Here is a 27,180-nt window from a genome sequence, read left to right as displayed (position 1 = left end):
TTTAACATAGCTGTACTTCACTATGCAAAAACATCTGTTATCTAGATAAACTAATAAGTTATTCAGGGCAGTGGGCAGGGAACCAACATTTGTTGAATTCCTATTATGTGACAGGTGCTTTACCAATCATACAACTGAATCCTTATTTGAAAAATCCTAAGAGAGGAACCTGATGAAATTGGCAAAATGGGAATAGAATGACCAATTAAGACCCACTCAGAGGCTAAATCACGTGACTAGCTTAGCTGGGATTCATGCTCAGACCTCTATCCCAGCAGCTAATCTATTGGTCCACATCAGTCCATACATCTTAGAAATGTCGTTTAGACACTTAAACCTAGAGGGAATAAATGGTGCAGAAGCAATCTGTGAAAGATGTGTTTAGGCTACCTTACAAAGATCGCCTGCTCTGACGAGGGAAAAGCAAGTCATGAATTGAGGTGTCCCTCTGATTCCAAAGTCATCATACATAGGATGCCAAACTTGCATCCTGCTGCATACCTCCCTTTTTCACCTCATCAGAAAGTACCTCTAAACTCTGGATTTCAAAGCAGACATGTGCACAGTACTGCAGGAGTGGAAAAATCCTGTGTGCTGGGTTCCGAGGAATCAAATTTCATTCATTTTGCCCAACCAGCAAATCCCGCAAGATCTCAAAAGTAGAAATGAGGGCAGGATAGAGAGAAGGGACTCCTGCTCAGCCTCTCTGGACTCAAGCTACTTGTTACATTTTGAAGGTATTAACAGAGTTTGGTGGGTCCTTATTTGCCCTCTAACACACAGCCTGGTTTCTGAATACCAGTATAGCTCCAGACTTAAATGAACCCTAGATCAGAGCTGATATTGGTAACAAGGGACAACTATCATAAACTTCTACCAACAAACTAAATTTTTGCTAGGAAAGAAATTATGAAACCAGTTGATAGGAGATTGTTTGCACATACATACTGAATTAGGCTAGTGTGGGGTATGTAATATAATGTATGCCCATGGTATGAAACTCAAGAGGCACTGTGGGCCACGTGGTCAAAAAGCTTCCTCTCCCTTAACTACCTAGTTCCCTTCTTGCAAGGCAACCACTGCTATCAATTTCTCTGTATCCTTGCAAAGGCTTTTCTAGGGTACATTTTTCAGCCACAGTAAATATGTTCTGTTTGTGGAATGAGCATTATTAATTCAAAACGTTGGCTTGTCCTTTTATTAATTCAGCAGATAATTATTGGGTGGCTATTACATGCCAGTGACTGTGATCAGCACTGGGCGGAGAGGTGAACAGGATGAGATCCCTGTCCTTGAGGGACTCCTGCTCTAGCGTGAGAAAAGAGGCTCCTCAACAAATTAAACCCTGGGGCAAGAAAGAACAGCACTGGTATGTGCGCCCCAAGAACACGGAAGAGGAAGGGACTCTCTTTGCCACAGAAGTCAGAAAAGGCTACAGAGAAGAAAGAACATCAGGTTTGTGTTTTAAAGAATGTTTGTTGGGTGGAAAGGGTGTTGGGGGAGTTTTCTCAACAAAGAAACAACCTATTTAACAAATGAGCGTCATCAGGAGACATCCTATGTTCTGGGATGGGTGAGTTTGGTGTGACTGGAACACAGAGGGTGCAGGTGAGGAGGGAGCAGCCACTGAGACTGAGGACTTGCTGTGCTCTGCTGCATGGTCTGTTGAGGTCAGTCCAGGTCTAATTTGTGTTGCAGGAAGTTCACTCTGGCAGCTTGATGGCAGATTTCATGGAACAATGGCAAAGGGACTGGTGAAGTTCAGAAGCCAAACCATTCTTTCCAAAGAAGGTAGTTAGCAGGTAATTTCCAACTAATCATCGTCCTCTTTGTTATTCTTTAGCCCCCAACCTTGTCTTCCCATGTCTTAAATGCCTTGACATCCATTCATTATCCAAGCAAGAAAGGCTGGACCCATCCTAAACCACTTATTTCTGGTTTTCCATGGAAATGGCCCACGCTTCTCTAATTTTATAGCTCCAAGTTGTTGACCTGGGCCTCATTGGTCTCTTCACTGTCTCAAACGAGCAGATAATGTGGACGCTGGAGAAAAGAACGGCAGCCTCAGAGCTATCTCCTAATTGGCTTTCACATCCAACAATTTTCCCTTTTTATCTGATGATTCTCAATAGAACTGAATCATAATTTCAGTTTGTGTAAACCAAAGTTCCTGTGCTTATGAGGGGGGGGGGAATGATACAAAAGGCAAACCAGCATATGCTAGAACTTTGAATAAAGTTACTTTACCACTTGAAGTTGATGATTAGAAACTGATAAGGTAATGGAAAACTAACATACATTCTTCACAAACTACCTGAGATCATTAACCTACAAGGAGGAAAGGTTTATTTTGGGTCGGTTTCAGGGGCGCTGCTCCATGGTTGCCTGCCTCTGTTGCTTGGGGCTTGTGGCGGCACAGTACCTGGTAGGGAGCACATGGGAGAGCCACTGTCACCTCATGGCAGCCAGGAAGCAAAGAGAGAGACACAAAGGGCCAAGGTTCCACTGTCTCCTTCAAGAGCAGGCCCCTTCTGACCTAATTTCCTCTCTCACAGGTGCCACCTCTTAAAATCCCACCGCCTCCCCATAGCACCACAGGCTAGGGATTGAGCCTTCAACATACGGGGCTTTCAGGGACAGTCCAGGTCCAAACTATGGGAGACAGGGTGGAAGGAAGAAGAATGCGGGAAACTGGGCACGCTTGTCTCTGCGCTGAGAAACACGGCAGGTAGTCTGCTGAGAATCAGAAAGGAAGCGGTGGGTGAGGAACCAGATCATGTGCGTGGGGTTGCCATAGAAATATGATAGACCACAGGAGATGGAGGTAGAGAGGACGCATCCATGTTGAGTGGGAACTCTCCTCTAGGCCATGAGGCTGGGGAGTGACATTCTTACTGCAGTTAATATTTATGATAGCCCTTTCAAAAGGCAATGTCATCCTTTGTCCTAACCAAAGAAATAAGTAGCTTTCTGTGTTGCTTCACCTGGCCCGTGGTGATGGTAGGATTTGAACCCAGTCTGACAAAAGACCAGGCTCACAAAAGGCACCTGGCAAGTCACAATGAAATCTTAACACGGCAGGAAACACCTAGTGCTTGCTTTCTAAAAAGACTGTGCACATCTACATTTTAACCGTCCACATTTGATCATTTGACTATATTGCTTAAAATAAAAAAAAATTCCATCTACGAAATAACTTATTTCTTATTTATAGCTGAAACTCAGGACAAGAAAGGCTTCTGATGCAGTTTGTAATTGGCTCACTGTGGGTGACATTCAGACTGTCACCACTGGTTAGGTAGCAGAGTAAACCATTAGCCTTAGGTTTTCTCATCTAGAGATTCACAAAACTTATCTCATGGGTTGGGGAGCTTATAAAGATTAGATGCAACCATATATATCTCATGGGTTTGTGGGGGATTATAAAGATTAAATACAACCATATATTTAAAATGCAGAACTCCACTTCTGGAATGCACCAGGTGCTCAACAAACCACTTCCCCTTCCCTTGGGTCATGGCCTGGGAGATGGGCAAGCACCTTAGTGCACAAGCAGAACACTGTTTCTGGAGCACTGTTTGGACCTTGGCTTCCCCTCTGACTGACTGCCAGCGCTGGGGCTGGTCCACCTCACCAAGCTTTAGTATCTCCATCTGCAAAATAGGCACAGGAATGGCAACTTTCCTGTACAGGTGTATTTAGCCCTGTCCTGGCCAATCCCAACTGTGGACATGAGGATCTACTCCCTCCATGCCAGACATGGGATCTCAGCATCAAGTTCTTTTTTCCAGTAATTAGGCTTGTATGTTAGGCTGTTTCTGTTACCAAGGCTCATGCCTCTTCCTCCCACACCCATCCCCTGCCTTGTTGTCTGCAGAGCACACCAACTCTTGCTGGAAACATTCTTAATACTCTGACTCCCCCCAAACCTCAGCCCCACACCTGGGGTTCTGACATCTGTCTTTCTTAAAAGCCCACCTGCCTCTGGAGACTTCTAAATGTGGTCCTCCTCCTGCACTCAAAAGACTCTATGTCCTGCAGAGCCCAGGGGTTTGGGGGTCCTACCTCCTGGGCTATATTTTCTCATAACAACTGTGTCCACACCCATTTACTGTACCACTTCATGACTGAGTCTGATTCACATCTCAGGCTTTTCCAATTTGTACTACCATTAAAGCATTTCCACAGAAATAGTTCCTTTCCTTAAATTATTATCACCAGTTATCTTAAATGAAAGAAAATTCAAGAGATCAATAATAGCTAGTTTATTTGCAATTATATTTTTTCCTTATGTCAGTTTGTCATGAAGGACATGGAAAAGTTACTTTCTTTGACCATTAATAAAGTATAAAGATCCACAACTGATTGCCTTACTATCATTGCAATGGGTTGTAAAGAGGAAGACACCTTCATTTCAGTGGCCCACATAAACAGAAGTTTATCACTGAGGTTTAGTTCACTAGGAGACGATAAATCATCCTGGGATGGTTGCTTCTAGCCCTTATCTTCTAGCCTGTGCACTCCTCTGTTCTTCCAGGTCTCCAATCGACAGGTCCTATCTAGACTTAGGTCTTTGGTTGGTCTTGCCTAGGGTTAGAAATTTCTAGAATGTTTCAGCCCCAATTATCCCTTTCCTCCATCCATGATGCTGGCCTGAAGAGTTTGCTTAGTATTTCTCCCAACTCTATCTGCCCTTGTTAGAGAGCAATGCTGTCTGGCCATGCAGGAGTCTCTCAGGACCAAGGGTCCCTGTTGAGCCCTAGGGTATGTGTCAAGGAGGTCCTTCCATTCTGCACTCTCCTCTCCTGGAAGAGGGTCTGTTTGGTGAGAGTCTACAGATCAAATACTTTCTGCTAATGGAGAATGAGGCGGGCAGAGAAAGGCCTGCCTTGGTGTTGACACTTCATTAACTCTGGATTTCCAATACCCTCTCCAGTTGGAACTAGATGCAACCTAGTGGATTTTGACAAGGTAATTAATTTTGCCACTTGTCAGTCAGTGTTCCTTGTGCCTACTTCTAAGGGGAGAAAAAAAGTTGTGGTTTGAGGTAAGGTTGGGCTTCTTTCCCCCATCTCAAGTTTCCTTCCTGGGTACCTCTCTTATACTCCTGGTTTGACCTTACTAGCCCCTTGCCCCCTTATCCCTGCAACTTACAATAATTATTTAAGCTTCTCAAACCATGAATATAACTCCAACAAGCCAACTGTCCACCTGGATCTTCATTTGCTACATCATCTTGGAGGGTCCAGGCCAACCACTCATGTAAACTGTGACTGGAAATCGCCATGCCCCTTTGACTCATTCCCGATTGTCCTAAAATTAGTTATAAGTACAATACCATGCCACAGAATGGTGAATGAAGAAATTCTGAGATGTAACAATTATAATACAATTAGAATGTGTTTTTGAAGTCTTTCCTATCCCCAAGTATCAATACATTATTGTTCCTAGTACTTTAGGCATTTTCACATATTTCTCTATAATCTGTAGATTATTAACTGGCTGGATCATCTGTAAAATGTAGAGATGAGATTAGATTATCTCTGTGGTCCCTTCCCTCTATGCCTTTGCTTCTGTGGTCCTGAGAAGAGGAAACGGTGAAGAAAAGTAATCCTTAGGATGACAAGGCCATCACCAGGTGATACAGTCCTGTCCTGTGGTCTGTGTAAATATACCCTGTACCTGGTCAAGCCCAACCAAGAGCAAACTGCTAATGGCCAGGGAGAGGAAGCTGTAATCACTGTCCTTATGCCATGTCAGAGTCTTTGAATTACATCTTGATTAAAGGAATTCAAAAGCAGTCACTGTGGCCTTTGATGAGAAAGGCAGTCAAAGATAAGGGGAATTGCCTTTTAAAAAAACAGTTCCAGGGAAATATCCTGGAGATAAAAACAGAGAAACATAAGATTGTGTATATTCACACACATCTTTTAAATAGCTCCAACACTGTTGAGAGCTAAACAGTAATCACACTAGAATCTTAAAAAAGATGTAGAATTGTTCATTATGTATTCCAAGTTAAGATGAAAAATGCAGAAATGAGAGGTTCACTCTACTCTTTCCCTCTGCTCAATCCAGTCCTATCAGTTTTTTTTTTTAAGGAGGTTACTTATGTATGAATTTTTATGTTACAATTATGAACGTGAAAAAAAAAGTATTGGGAAAAAGTCTATTAGTAATATTTTTAAGTAAAAAAAATTAAAGGAGATCATTATACTTGATCAGCTGTGCCTTCTCTGGAAGAATATTAAAGAAGTACTTGGTTAACACCTCAGATCAAGTTACATGAAATAATGTGCCTTATGAAGCAGGATAGAGATAAACAAAATACAGCTTGTCGGCCAAAAATAGCCTAGTTTTTCCCGGCTCTGCATTCCATCTGTCAAAACAAGGTAGATGGCATTCATCAGATACCAGCACTGGTATATAGTTGGACTGATCCAATCATTTTCTGATGGACTTAGTTTTATCATCCACAATAATAATCAACCATCAGTTAATGGAATTTGCATGAATATGTACATAAAGGAGCCTCTGGCCATTCTTCCTTCCCTTCTGGAAACTGAGGTCAGAAACGTTCACATCCTCTCTACTCAACTCTAAGAGCTTGACTTAACTCTTCTTAAAATCTTCCCTGATCTTCCTCCTCTCTTGGGAAACATCCCCACCCTTCATAAAAACTTCAGGGACCCAGCTAACAATGGCTGAACACTATTACGAGTTGGGCACAGCATTACCTTAATTAAGCTTTGCCAGATACCATAAGCTATTAAATCATTCTCATTGCCTGGTGGTGTTACTGTACACACACGTTCTTATTGGCAATTAGAGCTTTCTTTCCTAGTGAAGGTTCAATGTTTATGTGTCATTTCTTATCTATATCAGAATATCTTCAAAGTAGGAATCACATCTTATGCATCAACAGAGCCCCCTTGTGCCTGGGATATGGCTCAGTCAGTTTCATTCTTACTCTAAAAAGTCAGGGCGGCCCTCGCCCCAAAAGCACAGTCCTCTTGTGTAGCAACTGGCTAGTGTCTAGGGCAGAAATGCCTGTCCCTTCTCAGCAGAGATGTCAACCCTGTGCTGTGATCCTGGGCTTTCCTGAACCTCTTGAAGGCCAGTCTGGCAGAGTACCATATGTTCCTGTTTAAAACCTTGTCCCCCTCCCAAGTTGTCAGTCATTGTGTCACCGTATGTCAAGGGAGGGGAGAAATAAGAAAATATCTAAAAGTGTTGAGAGGTTCACGTGAATGGAAAGAAAATTAAAATACATTTTGATTCACAGTCTGCAGAAAGAAGAAAACAGATTCTCATTTAATCAAAGTAACTTCATGATAATATTAGTGATAAGAACAAAAGTATATTCTAGCTGCATGGTATTGGCTTCTGTCCCTTTGAAGTACCTACTGTGTGGCACACTTCATATTTACTGAGCATATAAAGGTTGGTAGAAAAAAAATTTTTGTTTGTAAGGAGTTCACAGAACTACATGTAACTACCCATGACAAAATGTGTTCAGTGCATTTTAAGGTCTAGAAAGTGTTAAGAGGCCACAGAGAAAGAAGAAATGGGAAAGGATTAAGTGGAGATCAGTGAGGTTTAAGAGGAGGTTATCTTTCATCTGGACCTTAAAGGAGAAATGCAATTTCTGCAAGGTGAGAAGGTAGAGGAAGGACAACCGTGCTCCCCCTTTGATAAGACCAGAGCCACTGTGGCTGGTGATGGCTGCCACCATACAATTCCACAGCACACACAGCCTCCCTCCTAGGGCTCTGAACAAATCATACACACAGGTACACAGCAAAATTCAACCAACTCATGAAATTTTAAAATAATTTTAACAATAACAGCAACAACAAACAGTTGGATGCCATGATGCATGCCTATAATTCTACCTAAGGGGGTGGGCGAGGAAGGAGGATCACAAATAGGAGGCTAGTCAGGCAATTTAGTGATCTACCTCAAAATAAATACATAAAAAGGGCTGTAGCTCAGTGGTAGAATGCCCCTGAGTTCAATCCCTAGTACTGCACATAAATAGAGAATTAATTAAAATATGAAAAATATCTATATCAAGGCAATCCAATTGCCCAATACCAGGAAAAGTAGAAATCATTATAGAGATGATACTAAAGCCTAAGGAATGTCAAACAAATGGTGAGAAACCGATGCCTAGTAATGATGGATTTCTTATGTACATTTGGAGTAACATGATAACTTAGTCAAGAATGGGCTTTCTGCTTTAATATTTATAGTATTCTGAACTGAATATATTTATTCCCTATGAAACTAAAGCTTAGCTTTATTATGCGGCAGTTCCAAAGGATAAGGTCTTTCACATGTACTCAACCTTTGAGTCAATGCAATCTAATAGTTTAAGAAGACACTACGTTTGAGACAGCCATTCTGCCTAAAAATACTGTAAATTATTTAAATTGAATTTTGATGAAAGTTAAAATAAAATTTTCTTCAATAGGGCATGCAAGGTTCTAAGAAATTTTGCAAATTAGATCTTTGTAATCTGATTCTGTTTCATCCAGTGAAGCCACATCATGAATATACCATGCTACTGCAGCCACTGTGGCTGTCTGCGGAACCCTTTCCAACGTGCACCGCCTCCTTGTTCTTGAATTCTAAAAAGGCAAAGGGAAATGGTCCAAATGTCTCCCCTTGAAGTTTGAACTACTGAAGTTTTCAGTCCACCATACTATCTAAGTGGTTGCTATTCTGCTTCGTTTTCAAGAAGTTAAAAAAAAAATACAGAAAAGTAAAGTACTATAACTACCCCATACTCACTCCCCACAATTTTGTTTTTCATTTTTATTTTCTGTGATGCTGGGGAATTAAGCCCAGGGCCTTGAGCATGCTAGGCAAGCCCGCTGCCACCGAGCTACACCCCTAGCTCCGTGTGTTTTTTTCAATCCTATAAACAAAATCAGAAGATTTCCAGATCACAATGACTGCATTTGGCTCAGTGACAATATAGCCTTCTGACAGACAAGTGAAAATCATCCATTACTAAGAAACCTGTTAGAAAAGACAGGCCTCTAGTTGTCAGCTATCTGAGCAGCGTGTGGGAAATGTGGGACCCACCCAGTTGCAGACAGGCTGGGGCCACGAACGAAGGACAGATGTGAAGAGGGGAGGACCCTGCACACCCAGGCTCAAGGCCAGAGCAGCTGCTACAGTTGCCACTCAGGACTTGCCGGTCCCTGGCACGCTGAACACAGGCTCCTGTTGCCGGATCTTCCACTGCTTCAGGAGGCTGGATGTCCAGATTTTATGTGAAGTCTGGTTTTTAAATATTGTCGACTAATTTAAAAATTATAAAAAGAAAACTGTGCTAGCCAAACAAAGCACCTGAGCCAGCTGGATTTCAACCCGGAGAAATCAGATTCATGACCTTGATAAGGATAAGAGTACCCGAATATGGGGCAGATGGGGGTTGGGGGCGAGGAGCACATTAGCCATGAAGTCCTACAGGGCAGAAATCTGGCCTTCTATTTACTTATGTATGTGAATTCTTAGTTTTATGCCTAACAACTCAAAACAACCCCAGAAACTGGCATTCAGAGAGACAAAAGCATGCACAGGGAACAGGAGGCATCTAGAACACAGGCATGTCCTTGACTGCTATGTCCTTGGGAGTCACTGTCCTGTGCCTCTGGTGTTTCATAGAATATTGGGTAAAACATTCAAATCGACCTCAGTTCTCTGGAAAATCCACGGAGCTGCATGTTGTTAAATGCCCATGAGGCGTTTACCCACAAACCACTGAAAGGCGGTAGTGACTGTGCGGGGCAGGTTCACAGAGGTGACCCGGACCTTCCCTATGAGGAAGCAAATGATGTGGGCAAGCATCATGGAGAAGGAGGAGGGGATATATTGACCTGCATCATGGCAATGCTACACGTGACCAAGGATCGACATTTGTAGCGTCAGGACTGAAGCAGCCATTGAACCTGTGCTTCCTTTAATACAAACTGGAAAACAACACTGGGCATCAAAAATGCGGGAACACCCAGGCCAAAGGCTTCCTCATTCTTTGGTCCTCTTGAGAAGGACACGATTAAACACAGGATCTAGAGCCATAGTTGAGAAGTTTCTAGAAAGGGGTCACTTTTCAGGACATGGAGATTCTGTACAACTACTCAACCATGCCACTGTGACGTGAAAGCAAAGACAGATGACAATAAATGAGCATGGCTCTAGTCCTACAAAGCTTTAGATAGGGACACCGACATGTGAATTTGGGGTATATTTAATGTATCACAAAGTACTACTTTCCTTTTGATTTTTCCCCCCAATCACTTAGTTCTGAGACCATGTGTAAATTGGCAGTAGGCTAGACTGGCCCCTGAGCTACAGTAATGGCCAAAACCAAGGAAAGAGCCTTTCCTGATCAATAACCATAAATCAAGGCTATGTTAAGCACTCCACCGATCATTCTGTTTAACCCTGGCACGACTCTGAATATTCTTATTTCTATTTACCTATGAGAACGCCAAGGCCTGCCTGGAGTGGTCAAGTAACTTGCGTAAGTGGATGTAGACGGTATGGAAAGGAACCAGGACTCAACCCATGCAGACCGGTTTTAGGTGCCACGCTACATTCTGACAGCCACGTAAGCACACAGTAGCTCTCGATCCTGGTTGGGTATCAGGATCTTACTGGAGACTTTTCAAAATACCTGGGGCCCCCAAATTCACAAAATCACAACTGCTGAACATGGGGAACCCAGGCACCTTTATGTTAAAAAGAAAAGTTTTTCACAATTGTTTCCAACCTGGGCACAGGACCAGCCACATCTTCCTGAATTTCTCCCAAGGAAGAGGCCATTTGTGCAACAGATTATTGGAATTCACTTAAATGATGCAACTCTCCCTGTTTAAGTCTCCTAAAAAAGGATCCACCCTGGTGCTATGATTTTTTTTTTCTTTTCTTTTTTTTTTTTTAAATTTTTTATTGTGGGTTGTTCAAAACATTACAAATTTCTTGACATATCATATTCCACACTTTGATTCAAGTGGGTTATGAACTCCCACCTTCACCCCATACACAGACTGCAGAATCACATCAGTTACACATCCATTGATTTACAAATTGCCATACTAGTGTCTGTTGTGCTCCGCTGCCTTTCCCATCCTCCACCCTCCCCCCTCCCTGGTGCTATGATTTTTACCCTATCAATGGAGTTTCTGCCTCCTTCCATCTTTTCATTCCAATCTCCTCCTGCGGATCTGCTTGCCGCTGGCTCTGTTGACACTAGTGGATCTTTCCCTCCTTTTTTCCCACTGCTGTGTTTCTGATATCAATGGTTCTAGGACCCATGACCTTGGACAGTCTAATGCTTTCTACTCTCGGACTTGATTTGAATGCTTGCTGCAAATCAAGTCCTCAAGAAGCCTAGAGCTATAAACAGAAAAGGAAGGCACAGAGAAGAAGTGTATATCTAAACGGCAGACAGAACCTATGTGTAATGCACTGCAGCCCCTGTAATGAACATCTGTAGCCACTAGCAAGAATTTTTAGCTTGGTACGTTTGAACATAAGGACAATGGCTACCTCTCAAAGCCAAGCAAATCTATTACAGCTACATGTCTTCATTTGCAAGGCGGTTTACTCAATCAGATAAATGGTTGTGTTGCCTTGTTTTAATTTTCTAAGGGGTACCGTGTAATTCCGATAGAGTGATAGAAAAGAAAAAGAGACCAATACTGGATCTTAACTTCTTAAAACACCAGGAGTCCAGTCCTTCAGTTTAAGAAGAAAAACAAGTGAAAACATCACAGATATATTTTTGGTGCCTCAATGAGAAAAAGATGGAAATGAGATTTTAGTGACAAGAACACATCATTATATTATCAAGGGGAAAAATGGCAAAAACCAGAACAATCCTCATTTCAGACTGTGGTCCAAAGAGAATCCTTAAGTCAACAAGTGAACAGCTGAAGAGTTCATCAGAAATGATCACAACCCTGGAGAATCAGAAGGGCTACTGTTCTAGGAGACCTAAATGGCTATAGGACATAACCACAAATTCTGTTATCGGCAATGGGAATTCAATATTTGCACGGTGGCTTTTATTCTTTTGTTTTCATTTGGTTAACATTTTGGTGTATTTCCTCTGTCTTATTTTTCAAGTATATTTTGTTTGTTTTTTTGCAGTGCTGGGGATGGAACCCTGGGCCTCATGCATATGCCAGGCAAGCACTGTACCTTCTGAGTCATATCCCCAGTCCATCAATTACGCATTTTCTAAAAATACAAAGGTTATGATTTTCTCTACTCATTTTAAACATACAATTTAATGATTATAGTCAGTTTATAAAGTTGTGAAATATCACAATTCAGCTTTTAAATATTTTCATTATTTCAAAAATATTCTGTATGCCCATTTATATCAATTCCCATTCCCATCCCCTCAGTCAACCACTAATCTGCTTTCAATCGCTTTAGATTGTTGTTGTTTTTTTTTTTTTTCCTGGAAATTTCATATAAATGGAACTGTTTTTGTACATCTGTTTTAATTTTTTAATGCAAGAAAATATCAATAGCTGTAATTTACATAAACACCAAAGCTCTTCAGTATTTTTTTAAGAGTGTGAAGGAATCGTACAACTGAAAGGCTTAGAAACCACAGAGGCAGAAGAAACACATGTTAAGGAAATACTGGAGAGACCCTGTGATTACCGAGGCCACAGGAAGCAGCTCCATATGGCAGATTCAGGATACCTAGAACCAAAGGAAAACTTCCTCCTAGAATCCAACTAGAGGTGTCAGGAATAGGAAAATGGCGCACAGCTGTGGGGAGAGGCTGGGCGAGCCTGGGCAGAGAAACCGTGTTGATGTAGGAGAACTGCAGGAGCAGACCCCTTTTTATCCCAGGTTTTCAGATTTTTTTTTTTTTTACTTCAAATTCAACAGTTTTGAAGGCTCTGAGGCCCTTGTTATCACATACTGAGGAGTAAAGTAAAGAAGCCAGCAACTAAGAAAGTATGTACAAAGAATATCTGAAGGCTAAACCAAATTTCTGGTGGGATTATGTTGAAAATACGTTAAACTCTGCTTCCTGTGGGTTTGAAACGAACAGCTTCTGGGATGTTCCTGGTGCAACCTGGGCCTACTCCTCTGTCTCCTGAATGCTGCTGTCAGCAGGTAAAGACTGAAGGGTTTGAGAGGTAAACTGTATGCCTTTGTTTATATGGACCTACAAAAATGACTGCTGACCACACCAGCTCAACCTCCAATGAGATCTCCAGAGCTGTGGCACCACCATGTCACAAGAAGCACACACGCTACTCACAGGATAAAATCCTTCCTTGTCCCCAAACTGATTCTAAGACAAGGACGGTCTAGTTAATTACTGGTCATAATAGGTCATGAAATACCATAAATGAAAAAGGAAACTGTTGATACAAAGTCAAAGAGGAAATGACAGAGCAAATGAGATAAGCTTGTTCCAGATGAACCATAAAAGTTTATATCTTTTTAATTTAATGGCACTAGAAATGAATAAAACCTTTAATAATTGTGATTTAATTAGAAGGTAAGACACATGTATTACACCAAGAAGTAATTTTTAGAAGAAAGGCTATGGTCCTCGTATTCTAATGTGGAATAATTATAGCAACCTGACTTATGGCTGTGTGGGGGGTGTGTGTGTGTGTGTGTGTGTGTATTAAACTAGTGAATAGAATGTGAAAAGCACTATGTCTGAAAAACAGTAAATAGTAAGTGTGTATTATAATAATAATAATAATTATTATTATTATCATTACTATTACTACTACTATTGATACAGAAGGAAAAAAAGCCACTGATAAGAATGGCTTTGGCTGATTTATTGTATAGAACACCATCATTTTATTGCCTTGATTATGAGACCTTATTAGAGTTAGAATGCATTTCATGAATAGGCATAAAGCACCATATAAAATAAAAATTTTCTATTATTTTCAACTATTGGGAATAGGGAGAGTATGGACAATTAAAATCCCTCGAAGATTACTTACTTAGGAGATGGTATGAGCCAGGCGTGGTGGCATACACCTATAATCTCAGCAGCTCAGGAGGCTGAGGCAGGAAGATTTCGAGTTCAAAGCCAGCCTCAGCAAAAGTGAGGCGCTAAGCAATTTAGTGAGACCCTGTCTCTAAATAAAATACAAAATAGGGCTGGGGATGTAGCTCATTGATTAAGTGCCCCTGAGTTTAATCCCTGGTAATCTCAACCTCAAAAAAAAAGAAAAGAAAGAGAGAAAAAAAAAATAAAAAGAAGGTGATGGTGTGATATATACTCCAAATTCTATTGATTTCATAAATGAGCTCAATGTCTCCATTAGCCTAGAGTGACTATCTGAACTTAATTCATTTTGGTTATACACAGCTACTAAAAAGAAGATGGAAAAAATTCTTATTTTCTTCAATAGCAACTCTGCTCTCTTTTAAAAGTGGTAATAATTCCTGAAATTGCCAAAAGATGATAGTTAAAGAAGTAATGTACCTAGAAATGTATACACTGATTTATTAACAACTGAGTGATTGGAAACTCCCAGGATACTTTGTGTTTTTCATTATAAATGATAAGCATTTAGGAAATTAACAAAACATAAAAATGACACAATTTAAAATGCAGATTATACCTTCTGTTTTATTGAGATTCCTATTTAATTCACAAGACTTATAGGTTGCCACTTGAAATGTTTACAGGGAAGGAGCAGAGCAGGTAGAAATTTGCTATTTATTTCACTGCAATTCAATTCAACAACTGTTTATTGATCATGTACTATGTGCCTAGCAGCTTCTTAGATGCTACAGGATTACAAAAACATCTCAGATAACATTTTATGCCCTTGGGACCTGAAGGAATAGATTGAATACGACCTGCATGCATAAATGTATGGGAGAGGGTATAAGAGAAAGCTACCAGGAAAAGATGCTATGGGCAATCAAATAATGAAACAATGTGAACTATTTTTTTTTTCCTTTTTGGAACACTTTATGGCGAATATAAAACAGGGATAGAAATTCAATAGTTGGAGAAAAAGTATTCTAGTCTGAGCCCTGCTTTTCTACCTTACCACTGACTCTGCCCTACCTTGATACTCCCTCCCTTCAGCACAGACACTATGCATCCAGATTCTCTTTCTCTCCCTCTAGTCTTTAGTGCATCTCTTTTTTGTGCCCACACAACTCCTTACTCTTATTACCCAAGATGCAGCCTAAGACCCACAGGCGTGGCGTGCCTGGCTGCATCAGGCACTACCATGAACTGCTACCCGCCCCCCCCCCCCCCACACACACACAGTGGTGTTTGCAGAGAAGTTCAAAGACTATGAAGGCTGAGCATGTGGACTGGGGATCCTACAAACCTCGATATGCCCCACTGTGCCTGGCAGGCTGTCAGTGAGTATCTGGTAGCTGATTAAGTTGGAAGCCTATTTAAGGGCAGACAAAATCAGACTTTATGGAACTCTGAAAAGCTCTTATTAAAGGAAGGCACAAATAATTCCTTACTGGTGAAACACTGAAGGATAGACAGGGAGGACTCTGCCAGCCATCCATACCTGAAGGGAAATTGGAAATGAAGAGGAGGCAGAGCAAAAATTTATTTTAACAGAGGCTAATTTATGTCATTCATCCTTATTTAGTTTTCCTGAACAAATCCGCTGACACCAAATACTCTTCTTAATCTTTTTTTTTTTTTTTGGTTGGTACACAATGGCTATACATAATAGTGGGATTTACTGTTACATATTCATAGATGCTCGTAACATAATGTGGTCAGTTTCATTCCCTAGTACCCTTTCATTGCCTTCAACCTCCCACTGGCTCTCTCCCTGTACTGTACTCTTCTCCCTTGGATTTCCATAAGACCCTACCCATTTCTTTCCCCTTTTCTTTCTTTCTTTCTTTTTCTGTCTAGCTTGACTTTGAGTCTGGCTTATTTCACTTAACATAATACAGAGCAGATACTCTGAAGGAAGAGTTAATCGGACTCGGAGACTTTCACCTAAAGAACAAAGGCGAGAGAGGAATCACAAGTGACTTGAAGGTCATAAACCTTAGTGCCTGAATTATGGTGTTACCGTTAATGGTAATGTGGAAGCTGGAAAGAGCTGCCGAGTGTGCGGGCAGGCTCGGAAGTGGCATTTTCTTCTTATTATATCTTAGGCTTCGGCAACAGATAGGCACAGGAAGAGACACTAGGCACACGAGCACACAGAACCTAAGAATGAAGCCAGAGAGGGAGACCGTGATTCGGGAGATGGTCACAAAGGTGTGCTGACTGTCGGAGACTAACTGGAAAAAGGGAGAAGATCAGAGTCAGGAGCCTAACATTAGGGGGGAAGGATATGGATCAGAGAAAGAATGTACAGGAAAAAAAGAAAAGTGCACGGGTATAGACACATGGAGGTTCCTAACCTTGAGAGGAAGCGGCTGTTCTACATTAAATTAAATGAACTAGATAGACACGCATTTTATAATTAACAGGAAAATGGAATTTTAAAGATTTTTCAAAAGAATATCTATATACATAGACACACATATTAGTCAAAATAAAATGTAGTGTGCTATTTAATGACATTCAGAGCACATAATTTTGTCTATATTGTCTCCTCAGCCCTAACACAAAGCAGAGCTCCAAGCAAGCACTGAATAAATGCTTGTCATATAAATGCGACGGAGAAAGAGTCACATGAGAAAGAGTGAGGGGCATGGGGAGGAAGGAGACTCTCCCTCAGCTCTTTGGTGAATCCAATATTTAATGTGCCAGGCCTAGATCATTTTAAATTTTTTCACTTTTTATGGACTTCGACAGAGGAAAAACATTCGGGCATTAAGACAGAATGACCATGAAAATCCCCGCTCTGACATTTCTTTGAAAACTGTCTGGCAGTAACTTGAATGTCCTCATTTTAAAAAATGATAATGAAACAATGTCCAACTTCCAGGACAGCTACGTGGAGCAAGAGAGATGTGATAGGGTCTGACCAAAAAAAAAAAAAAAAAAAAAAAAGGGAAATTCGTGAATATTAATCTTTATTTCAGGAAAGTTCCATTCAGATAAAACTCCTAGGGACGCCAGCATCTCATCTCCACTGTATTCAAGTACTTGCTCTTTCTGCCAAAGCAAGGCAATATTGAGGACCAAGAAAAACTCACCACTAGGAACTGAGGATTGAGGAATTACAGCATGGACAAGGAGGTCATGAGTCAAACTGGAGCCTTCGATCTCTGGGTGGAGCCATGGAGACATTGCTGAGGAGCCCCCCACTGTTTTCCTCTTTCTATTCCAGGCCTCCTGTCCTATCTGGAGCCCAGACCCTCTAGGCCTCAGCCAAGCAGAAAGAATACTCTAGAGTGTTCTCAGATCTACATGGTTCTGGGTGGATGGCAGCAAGCATCTTGAGGTTGGGCAATCCGACAGGGACTCTATGCTGAGTGACAGATAAAACAATAGTCTGTAAAATGCCGTGTGAGTCTACAGAAAAGCCGATCCACCTACACGTCGGGAGGTAGGAGTCAGTGTTTGCCAATAGAACTTGTTATGAAACAACATAAAACACGCCTCAAAAGACAGAAAAATGTCAATTCCCTCATCTCCAGAATTTTGTTTATAAAAGTATATACATAACAATGTTATGAATTCTGTAGGAGTTTAATTTCTCTGCTGAAACTGACACAAATACTCATTTAGAAAATATGCATTCCCCTCGTCTCCTAATGAATTACATACAATTTGCGAATATTAAAACTTGACTAATTTTGAAATGATTAGAGCTCTTTTGAAAAGAAAATTTCAATATCATTTGTATACTGGTAACAAATTTACTCAGTTCCAGAAAAATGTCACTAAAACAACACAGGAAAAATTTTATGAGCAAAAGTACTCTCCCCAAAACAAGAAGGAAAAAAATGAAAGAAAGAAAATGAAATGAACTGCAAGGTCCTTAACAGCAGATACCCTAAAAGATTATAATCCTATACATTTACTTAAACTGAACTCAAACACCTGGCATTCAGCTGTATTACTAATTGGGTAATTTTTCCTCTTTTGACAAGTACCTTCTACTAAATATCCTAGTTTAATACAGAAATTATCTTAAGAGCAGATATTTTTAAATCTCTATAACCCGTAATATAAAATAGTAATAATATGTAGAAAATAACACATAGTAACATTTCTTTAGATATTCTATACCAGAATAGCTTTGCATATATGAACATTAACACTTAAAAATGTTAGTAAGAGCTTATTCAATACCAGTCATTCTGCTCTATTCTGGGCCTTTGATTTAACTAAAATAAACCTTACTGTGTAATTCCATTTGGATAAATATCTATGTCCCCTGAGTGAGGAAGAATACAAAAAGTCTCCGTCACCTGAGTATACTCCCCAGGACAACCACTACTCTTTTTTTTTTTTTTTTTTTGTACCAGGAATTGAACCCAGGGACACTTAACCATTGAGTCACACCCCCAGCTCCTTTTTAATTTTTCTATTTTGAGACAGGGTCTCATTTGGTTGCTTAGGGGCTCACTAAATTGCTGAGCTTGGCTTTGAACTTGTGATTCTCCTGCCTCAGCCTCTTGGGTTGCTGGGATTACAGGCATGCACCACCATGCCCAGTGACAAATGCTATTCTAGTCTCAATTACCATAGTCTGGGTCTGGCCTTTTCTTGAACTTTCTATAAATGGAACTGTGCAGATACACTTTTCTATGTCTGACTTTCTTCACTCAACATAAAGTTCTTAAAATTTATCCATGTTGTTGTATCTATCTTCATTTTTTTCATTCATTACTGAGGAGTACTGCATTGCAGGTACTCTATGACTTACAATAACATATGTCCCAGCAAACCCACCATACACTGAAAATATCACCAGTTGAAACTACATTGACATACCTAACCTACCAAATCTCCTGGCTTAGCCTAGCCAAACTCACACGTGCTCAGGTCACTTATGCCAGCCTCAGCTGGGCAAAACCATCTAACATCAAGTATTTTATAATCAAGCGCTGAATATCTTGTGTCATTTGTTAAATGGCAACACAGCACGCTGAACAGTACTAGTTGCTTCCCTGTGACTGAGTGGATAACTAGGAGCTGTGGCTCACCACTGCCGCCCAGCATCCTAAGAGAGGGAGGCATCGGTGCCCATGCCACCCAGCCCAGGAAAAGAGCAATACACAAAATTCAAAGTAGCACTTTTGCTGGATGCACATTGTGTTTGCACCACCATAAAGTTAAAAACAAAACAGTAAGTCAGGAACTGTCTGTATATTAGTTTACAGATGACCTGTACTGTAAATAAAGGTTGCTATGAACATTCACAGCTTAGATTTGTGTGAACATGTGTTTTCATCTTTGATAAATACCTGGGAGTAGAATTCCTGGGTCACGGGGCATGTACTAGGTATACTCCTAGGTAGGCCTAGGAGTGTGTGTGGGTATGAACTTCAGGGGAAGATGACAAACTGTCTGCCAAGTGGCTGTGTCGTCTTACATTCCCACCAGGAAAGCATGAGAGTTCTGACTAATAACCCCTATCTTTGCTGATATTTGATGCTGTCTACCTTTATCATTAATTTTGTGGGTGTTAAGCAGTATCTTATTGAGGTTTTCATTTGTAGCTTGTATCTCTCCCACTACTGATGATGACACCATGTTTGCATGGGCATATCAACAAGTATCTTCAGTTAAGTGTTTCTTTCTTTTGCTAATATTTTTAACTTTAAATTTTGAAATAATTTCAGACTAACAAAAAAGTTTTTAAAAGTATATCAAGATTAAATGAAACTTTTTAAATTTACCAAAAAAAGTCTATGAAGAGTTCCTGTATATCCTTCACTCTGCTTCTCCAAATGTTAATATCTTATATGACCACAATATAATTACCCAGTTATGATCAAATACTATTAAATTCCATAGGCCTTAGTGATGAAATTGTCAGACGTATACTGTAAATTATTTTCTTTAGTCTGTGACTTTCCTTTGTGTTTTCTTAATGACTTCTTGATGAAAAAGAGTTTAAAAGTTTTAGAAAGCCCAATTATTCACGCATCCAAATTTTGAAAAGACAGTAAAGTAGAAAGTAATTTTAAAAAATTAAGAACTACTAATATTCAAATATCTACTTTTCAAAGTGTCTTGAATATGTAAAGCAAGAGAAGACCATTCAGGTAACCTTATACTCCTGCCTATACAATCGCAGTGTTCAAAGAATCAGAAAGTATATTTTTGCTGCAGTCAGACTGTTGGCGGGAGACAAAGACCAGGGCATCATCCAAATCTGCATGATGCCAATGAAAGAGCTGTGAGGCATAAAGGAGGTTAACAATGATGGTAAAGAGCCGAGGATCAAGAGAGACATCTTGCCTAGGCTCCATGAAGGTTACTGACAAAGAAACAAGGTATAGGCAGAGAAGCCATCTTGTAGTTTTCTGATGAAAATCAATCAAAGCAAGTGAGATCACAGACCACCACATGTGGTCAGTTCTAAGACCGGAAATTCCCAGATGCAGATTCTAAAGAAACAAATTGTATCTGGGCTGTGGTTTTCCTGGCAGAAAGGCTGAAACATGGTTAGGCTATTGCCATTCTCAGTCCACAGATACGTGCTATCACAGGCCACGCATGCTCCTACGACATCCAGATCACCCAGTTCTAATACCTGCTACAGCAAAGCCCAAAGACACCAACATGAAATCACCAGGGTGATCTTCAGTCAAAGATGCCAACTCAGAAAGTTGGAAGAAAATATACTTTTGCATACGCTGCTTTGTAACTAAAGAGACATTGTCGTGGACATTATTGTAGCTGACCTGCCAACTGTTTCTGCCTTCCTTCCTTCCCCAGAGAACTCACATTTATCTCCTTCCACCCCATCCTGTTCAGCTTATGTACTTTAGGGAAATGCTTCATTCTCTAGGGCAATAAATCCATTTGTCAATTACTGTTCATAAGTGGCCATGTAAGTCTAAGGTTTGCTAGGAACTCTGGGAAAACAAACCTCTATTATTATTATTATTATTATTTATTTTTTTAGTGACAGAATTGTTTCTCTCTTCCAGTATATAATAAGAAAGCACATGGGTCTAATCCTGGAAGCCAGCCTCAGGATAAAACAGCCCTTTAGAGGGGAGAACAGAGATGAAAAGAACTTGAATCTTCACATGGCTTTTCTTCTGTATTAGACAACCTAGACCCTTGTCTCTCTCTGGATTTGCTATGATGTGAGCCAGTCATATTTTGTATCACTGAAGTCAGTTTGTGTTGTATTTTTTTAAAATTAATTAACTGTACATCCAAAGCATCCTAAATTATAGAATATCCTGCTTAATTCAATGTCCCTGCCTTGGCTCTAAATGAATTCTTCCTGGGCTTACGCTTGCATACTCAGTTATAATCATGCAGTGAGATGAAATGAGAGCAAGCTCAAGTTCCACATGAAAAATGGGAGAATATAATTATACTTTTAAGCCTTAGTTCTCAATCCAACAGACCATGTGGTTTCCTAGTATTGCATTACAGTTTAGCATCAGCTAAAGAATGAAAAAGAAATGCTCAGCGAATTTTCAAAATTTAACTATTGATCATGAAAATAAGCTCTTGTAACATGAACTCAAAATGAAGTCTCAGATGTGCATGATGGTCACAAGGGCCCAAGAGCAGACAAGGCTGATATTTTATTCTTAGTACCATTGAAAGAGTGTTTTAGTCCTTTTTACTAAGGTAATTTTCACCCAGTGGTGAGTATTCCAATTCTACAAAAAATTAATCATCTCAAATAGTATTCTGTTAGAAGTGCAGTGCTCTAAATTGATGAGTGGAAGAACCATTTTCTAAGAGAGACATAATTGTCAAATGCAAATAAGGACCCAGATTCTAGGTCCAATAAAAAACAAACCTAATAATGATTTTGCACGAGTAATTAAAACTTGCTAAATTTAGGTCTTTTGTCCTGGAAAACAAATTTTCCACAACTACTGACAAATTCTGGTGTGTTTGTTGTAAGGAAAAAATAACATCCTTATTTTGAAATACATCCTTAATTTGAAATAAATGGCCCATATTCCTGAATAGTGATGGGGTTGACTGTCACTCACAAGCAATCTCCCTAAAACAATTTCCATGTGCAAGTTTGGTTTCTGTCCTATACAGTCAAGAGTTCCAGCATGAAGCTTTCTGCCTACTGAATATGTTATACCAATATATCCAGTTTTTTCTATGCTAGACATTAGGAAGATGACACGTGATCAGGGGCTTTTAAAACTTAAACAAGGAAGATCTGCTAAATATGAATATTTTCCCAGGGTATATGCACTAAACCATATCTGATATTTTATGCTATTATATTATGAAAATATTTATAAGAGCTTTGGTATGGCTGATAAATCACATTTATAATCACCCACTAACTTCTTAGTTATATGCCATTTAGACGCTAAGATTTGTGAAGTTTGCCTGGTTCCTGATATGAATAGTCATATAAAGCCATTAACAAGATGATATTAAGGGAATTTTCAATGATTTCAAGGATTATTCTTTAGTGATAACTGTATTTTTAAAGTGACAATTATACTTTTCTAACAATCCTCTCTCTTAAAGGTACATACTGAAGATTTATGGATATCTGGGACACGTTTTCAAATAATCCAATGGAGCAACAAAGAAAATATGCTGGTAACTGGAGATGCTGAAAGACGGCAACATGAGAGTTCATCATACTGTTTTAAAAATTTTCCACAATAAAATTAAAATACATTTTGTTAAATATAAGAATTAACAGAATGGCTCAGTGGAATTTTAGAAAGTCCTAATAACATAATACAACTGCTCTGAAATCTGATATTTTTTTTAACTCATAACTACTTTATTGCAGTATAATTTGCATCTATATAATGTATCCACTATCTGTGTACAGTTCATAGACTAAATTTTTAGTAGATTTATACAGTCTTACAACCATTAATTACAAAAATGATTTAATTTTAAACTTAGAGGATGTTTTTGCTTTTGTTGGGGTGGCAATATTTTAAATTTTTGGTGTTGTGAAACAAACATTTAAACAATGGTCAGCATGACAGTTTTGCCAGGCCTAAAAACCATGCCTATTTTTCCTCTCCTGGAAGAGCAGAAATCCTAAAACACCAGTCAGCAACCAGATTTTGTGACTAAGCTGCCCCCCCCCTGTCCATCTTTACTGACATTTTCCTTCCATGCCAAGCTATGAGGAGTACTATACAGCTTTTCTCTTTTCCATATAACTTCTCAGCTAGCAGATGGCCACCAGCATCTGCAGTGGGCAAATGGGAGGGAGTTGTGAATCAACCCCTCTGTGTTTCTAGGGCTAAACTAGGGCAGCCCCAAGGAGGACCCCGATCCCTACCCCAGGTCCCCTAGGGTCTAGCAGAATTATAATGTATCCTTCCCATTTCTAAAGGAATAGAAAAAAAATGAATACAGTAAAATAGGCCTGAAAAAAATTACCTGTAGGTAAAGGGATTATGTTGTAGCCTCAACAGATGTTCTAAGGAAGCTTTGCAGAGTTGGCATAAAGTGAGCGTCCACTTTGCAATGACTTCTGGTATTTGTGCCCACAGACATTGTTCTGTTACTTCAGCGTCTGCGCAAGGAGTCGGCATTTGTACATTCATTTTCAAGTTTCTAAATTTGAACTTTCTTTCTCAACGGTTCATTTTTCTAATGAAATCTTATAGCTTTTCCATATGAGTGAAGAGATAACATCAGAATACTTCATCTGGACACACACCATTTCAATACAACTCAGCAGTTGATCTCCCTTTATTTAAAAAAAAAAAAAGGCTCAGGAAATGATGGTTTGAAGATTTAGGAATACCATAATATATATGACTTTAAAATCAGGAGTGATGCTTGTATTTCACTGTTTTGAGCATTGAGGAAACTAAAAGTGTACAGAGATGGACACTTGTGGTCATGTTTGATAATTTGTCATACAGAAACTACAGAAGCTATTTTTTTGAGTGTGACAGGAGGTGCTATTAAAAAACAAAATGCACCAAAGAGCTGGAGATGTAGCTCGGTGGTAGTGTGCTTGCCCAGCATGTGTTAGGTTCTGAGTTTGATACCCAGCATGGCAAAAAACAAACCAACAAACAAACCTGACCACAACTGTACCAGCACATCAGGTGTAAACTAAAACTACCCCAGGCAAAGTTCAACACAAGTGCCTGTAGTTACAAGCAAGTCAATGCAAAACCATTTATAATTAATGGGATGTTGCTATAAATTTCAACTCTTCAGTAACCAGAAATAATTCCTCAATAGTTACTCTCAAATTCCTACTTTCAGAAAGCTTTAGCCACCAGTAAAAGAAAAGCTGAAAGTAATCTCCTTTACAATCCCACCCCTGGAGCTGTGATCATTTTTTTTACCTGTGTCCATTAGTATCCTCATCTTTACCTTCATAGTAAGTATCCTTCAACTACAGACTTTAGCGAGAAATACTGAATATGGTAAAACAGGCACTAATATATCAAATGAGAATTATGACCGTAATTATGACGATAATGGCCACCAATCACAAATTTGGGGGAGAAAATTCCACTCTGAGGATGATATATTTCCAATGAGAAAATTTAAGAATCACTGTCCCAATTCATCATCACTGTAAAACATCAACAAAATAGAGCATACACTTCTGAATAAGAAAAAAGTAGACCTGGGGGTACCTCTCAACCTATTTATACCACTTAGATCCTCTTAACAGTTGAAATAATGTTTCAATTTCCTTTAAGGTCTCTTCCTGCTAAAAATGTCATAATTAAAATTCTCAGCAGCACTTAGGTCCATGAACTTTAAAATCCAAATCAAACCAAAAAAATTAAAAACAGCTGGAATTTATAAACCAGAAGGATTTTCTACTCTGGGAAAGAGATTATAATGAAGTATGGCACAATTTTATGAACTTATTAGTCCAACTAAGTGGATTTACGTTCTGCAGCACTTCAATACTTTTATAAGTTGGAGCCCTGCCCAAAAATGAAATGGGAATTTTTTAGTTGCTTTTTATACAGAAGCCAAAATGATTTACATTTAAGAATTAAATTGCAGATTAAAGCATGTCATGAAGCTGAAATGGTTTGTGATAGGTGAGCAGTAATACAGTGAATTTATTTCTCAAGAAACAAGCAATAGACATGCTCAAATTATTTCTGAATGAACTTCCAAAATGACTAGCAACATTCATTTAAATACTCCAATATTAAGATGGAACCAGCTTAAATACTGGTTCTGACAATTTATTCTATTATGTAAAATATCATGAGGAGAAATTTAGAAACATTCAGAGGATTCCAAATGAGAAACTACAGTATAACTTTTCTACTAGCATTCAGAGCAAAATGCGTTCCCTTTTTCTTAACTCATCACATCTATTATTATTTTATATTTCTATTTAAATTTAGAAACTATTAGTAAAAGTATCCATTTTCAGGCACCCTCACTAAAGAAGCCCTCAGGAGAATCTTCTATGCAACCCCAGATGGAAATGACACTCATATACAACTTTGCTATTTGTTTCCCAAAGCCCAAATCGTGTTTCCCCTTATCTAAATTCTACCATTGGTTGGGTCCAGTAAGCAAAAAAATGACTTTAGTTTCTTAATGTCATCCCTAAGAATGTGAGAAATTCGAAATCGCTCTGACTACCCAATACCAGCAACAACAATAAAAAAATTCTTTTTTTTTTTTCCGACAAAGGAGAGGTCAGAGAAATCAACACAGAAAGGGAACTGAAGCAAGCTAGCAGAAATGTGAGAATGATTTAAAAATAGTGATGATATAAATTGCATCAAAAGACTATCATTTAATGTTGAGTTACAGTGCACTACAGGGACTCAATTCAGAAGATAAGAAGCTTCCATTTTCTCCCATTGTTAAATTTTTAAGTATTATCTTCTCTAAGATCTGATACAAGATAGACATTTAACAAGTGTCCACCATCTACACATGGCTTTGAGGAGATCTGATATCTTGATTTACAGCTCGTTCATTCATTTTTGCCTGGAGTGCACTAGGTGCTGTGTTATTCGCAGAATAAAAGACTCAACAAGACAGAATCCCTGCTTTGGGCAGTCCAGTACCAAGAAATACCTAGGCAATTTTAATAGAATGTCTTAAGTCTGCACAGGGACAACTTCAGGTTCCTGGTATTACACGCTTCCCAGAGGCGGCCACCTCCACACCCACTACTGAATGTCAGGATGGATTAGCTGGAGTGAAGGAGGATCAGAGTGTAATGAAATAGAAGGGACGCTGGGTGCCAACGCCAAAGGGTGGGGCAGGCAGCCAAATGGCCAGATGAGAGGACTGGCGCTTTCTTAAGCCAAGTATAGCTGAAGGAGAGGGTCTGCATGAGAGGCAGAGCTAGAGAGTTAGGTAGTTTCCAAAGGTCAAATATGATGGTGAAGAAAGAAGTCAAGGATCCCTGAAAGGCAAAGTCACGTGGGCATGAGGCTGCTGGGGGGCTCCGGGTTCTCCTGGCGCCTGCACCCTACTGCTACCCTCACTGCAAGGGGTTCCAAGGCACCGTGTCCACAACGCTATTAAGTGGAATGGGTCTTTCAGTTCAGCCTGGGGTCTCAGAATAGCAAGCTGAGTTTGGTCCATGCGGCTTATAACATGGGCATCTACAGGCTTCACGCAAGGCACGTCGCCCACAGCTCAGCACTGGGTCTGCCTGGCACCAGAAGGCCATCAGAATGCATAGATGCTGTCCTCACCTGGGGCTGGGGGTGACTCCCACTGCAGGGCAATTCCAGCTTCATCTGGGAGAAGCATACAGTGACCAAGGCTGGGCTGGGGTGTGCAGGGGTGGCAGGGGTGACAGACTGATAGCCTGAAGCTTACAGCTCCCTGTTTTACAGGACACAGCCATTCCTGCTATGGTATCTGTGGCTCTGCTTTCCAACACTTTTTTCCATCCACTCCTATTATTTTGGTCTAAATGTCTGGGAACAAAGGAACGTATCTGCCATCTTTGCTGAAGCAAGACAGGGAGCAGCAGGTCTTGAGGCTTAGCCACCTCACCTATGAAATGGAGGACAGGCAACGCTGCTAAGTGCTGCGCCCAGCAGGGCGGGCCCTTGTACACTGTTCTCATTTACTATTAGGATGAAGTGATCTAC

General features: G+C 39.9%; 1 protein-coding gene and 1 long non-coding RNA gene across 3 annotated transcripts in view; one reads left to right on the top strand and one right to left on the bottom strand.

Annotated features, from left to right (window-relative positions):
* The window catches only part of Nr3c2 (nuclear receptor subfamily 3 group C member 2), a 322,521-nt gene that overhangs the window by 109,790 nt on the left and 185,551 nt on the right, over window positions 1-27,180 (bottom strand). The window lies entirely within an intron of this gene.
* LOC124102530 (uncharacterized) lies at window positions 1,110-22,962 on the top strand. The gene is made up of 3 exons (XR_006854889.2): window positions 1,110-1,455; window positions 1,699-1,802; window positions 22,619-22,962. It is a non-coding gene; the product is annotated as an uncharacterized LOC124102530 (long non-coding RNA).

Source organism: Marmota monax, unplaced genomic scaffold (assembly GCF_021218885.2).
Source record: "Marmota monax isolate L192 unplaced genomic scaffold, Marmota_monax_Labrador192_F-V1.1 WCK01_AAM20220418_F8-fsc00002, whole genome shotgun sequence".
In the NCBI taxonomy this organism is placed as follows: Eukaryota; Metazoa; Chordata; class Mammalia; order Rodentia; family Sciuridae; genus Marmota; species Marmota monax.
Note: the sequence above shows the minus strand (reverse complement) of the source record. Positions and strands in the feature narration are given on the sequence as shown.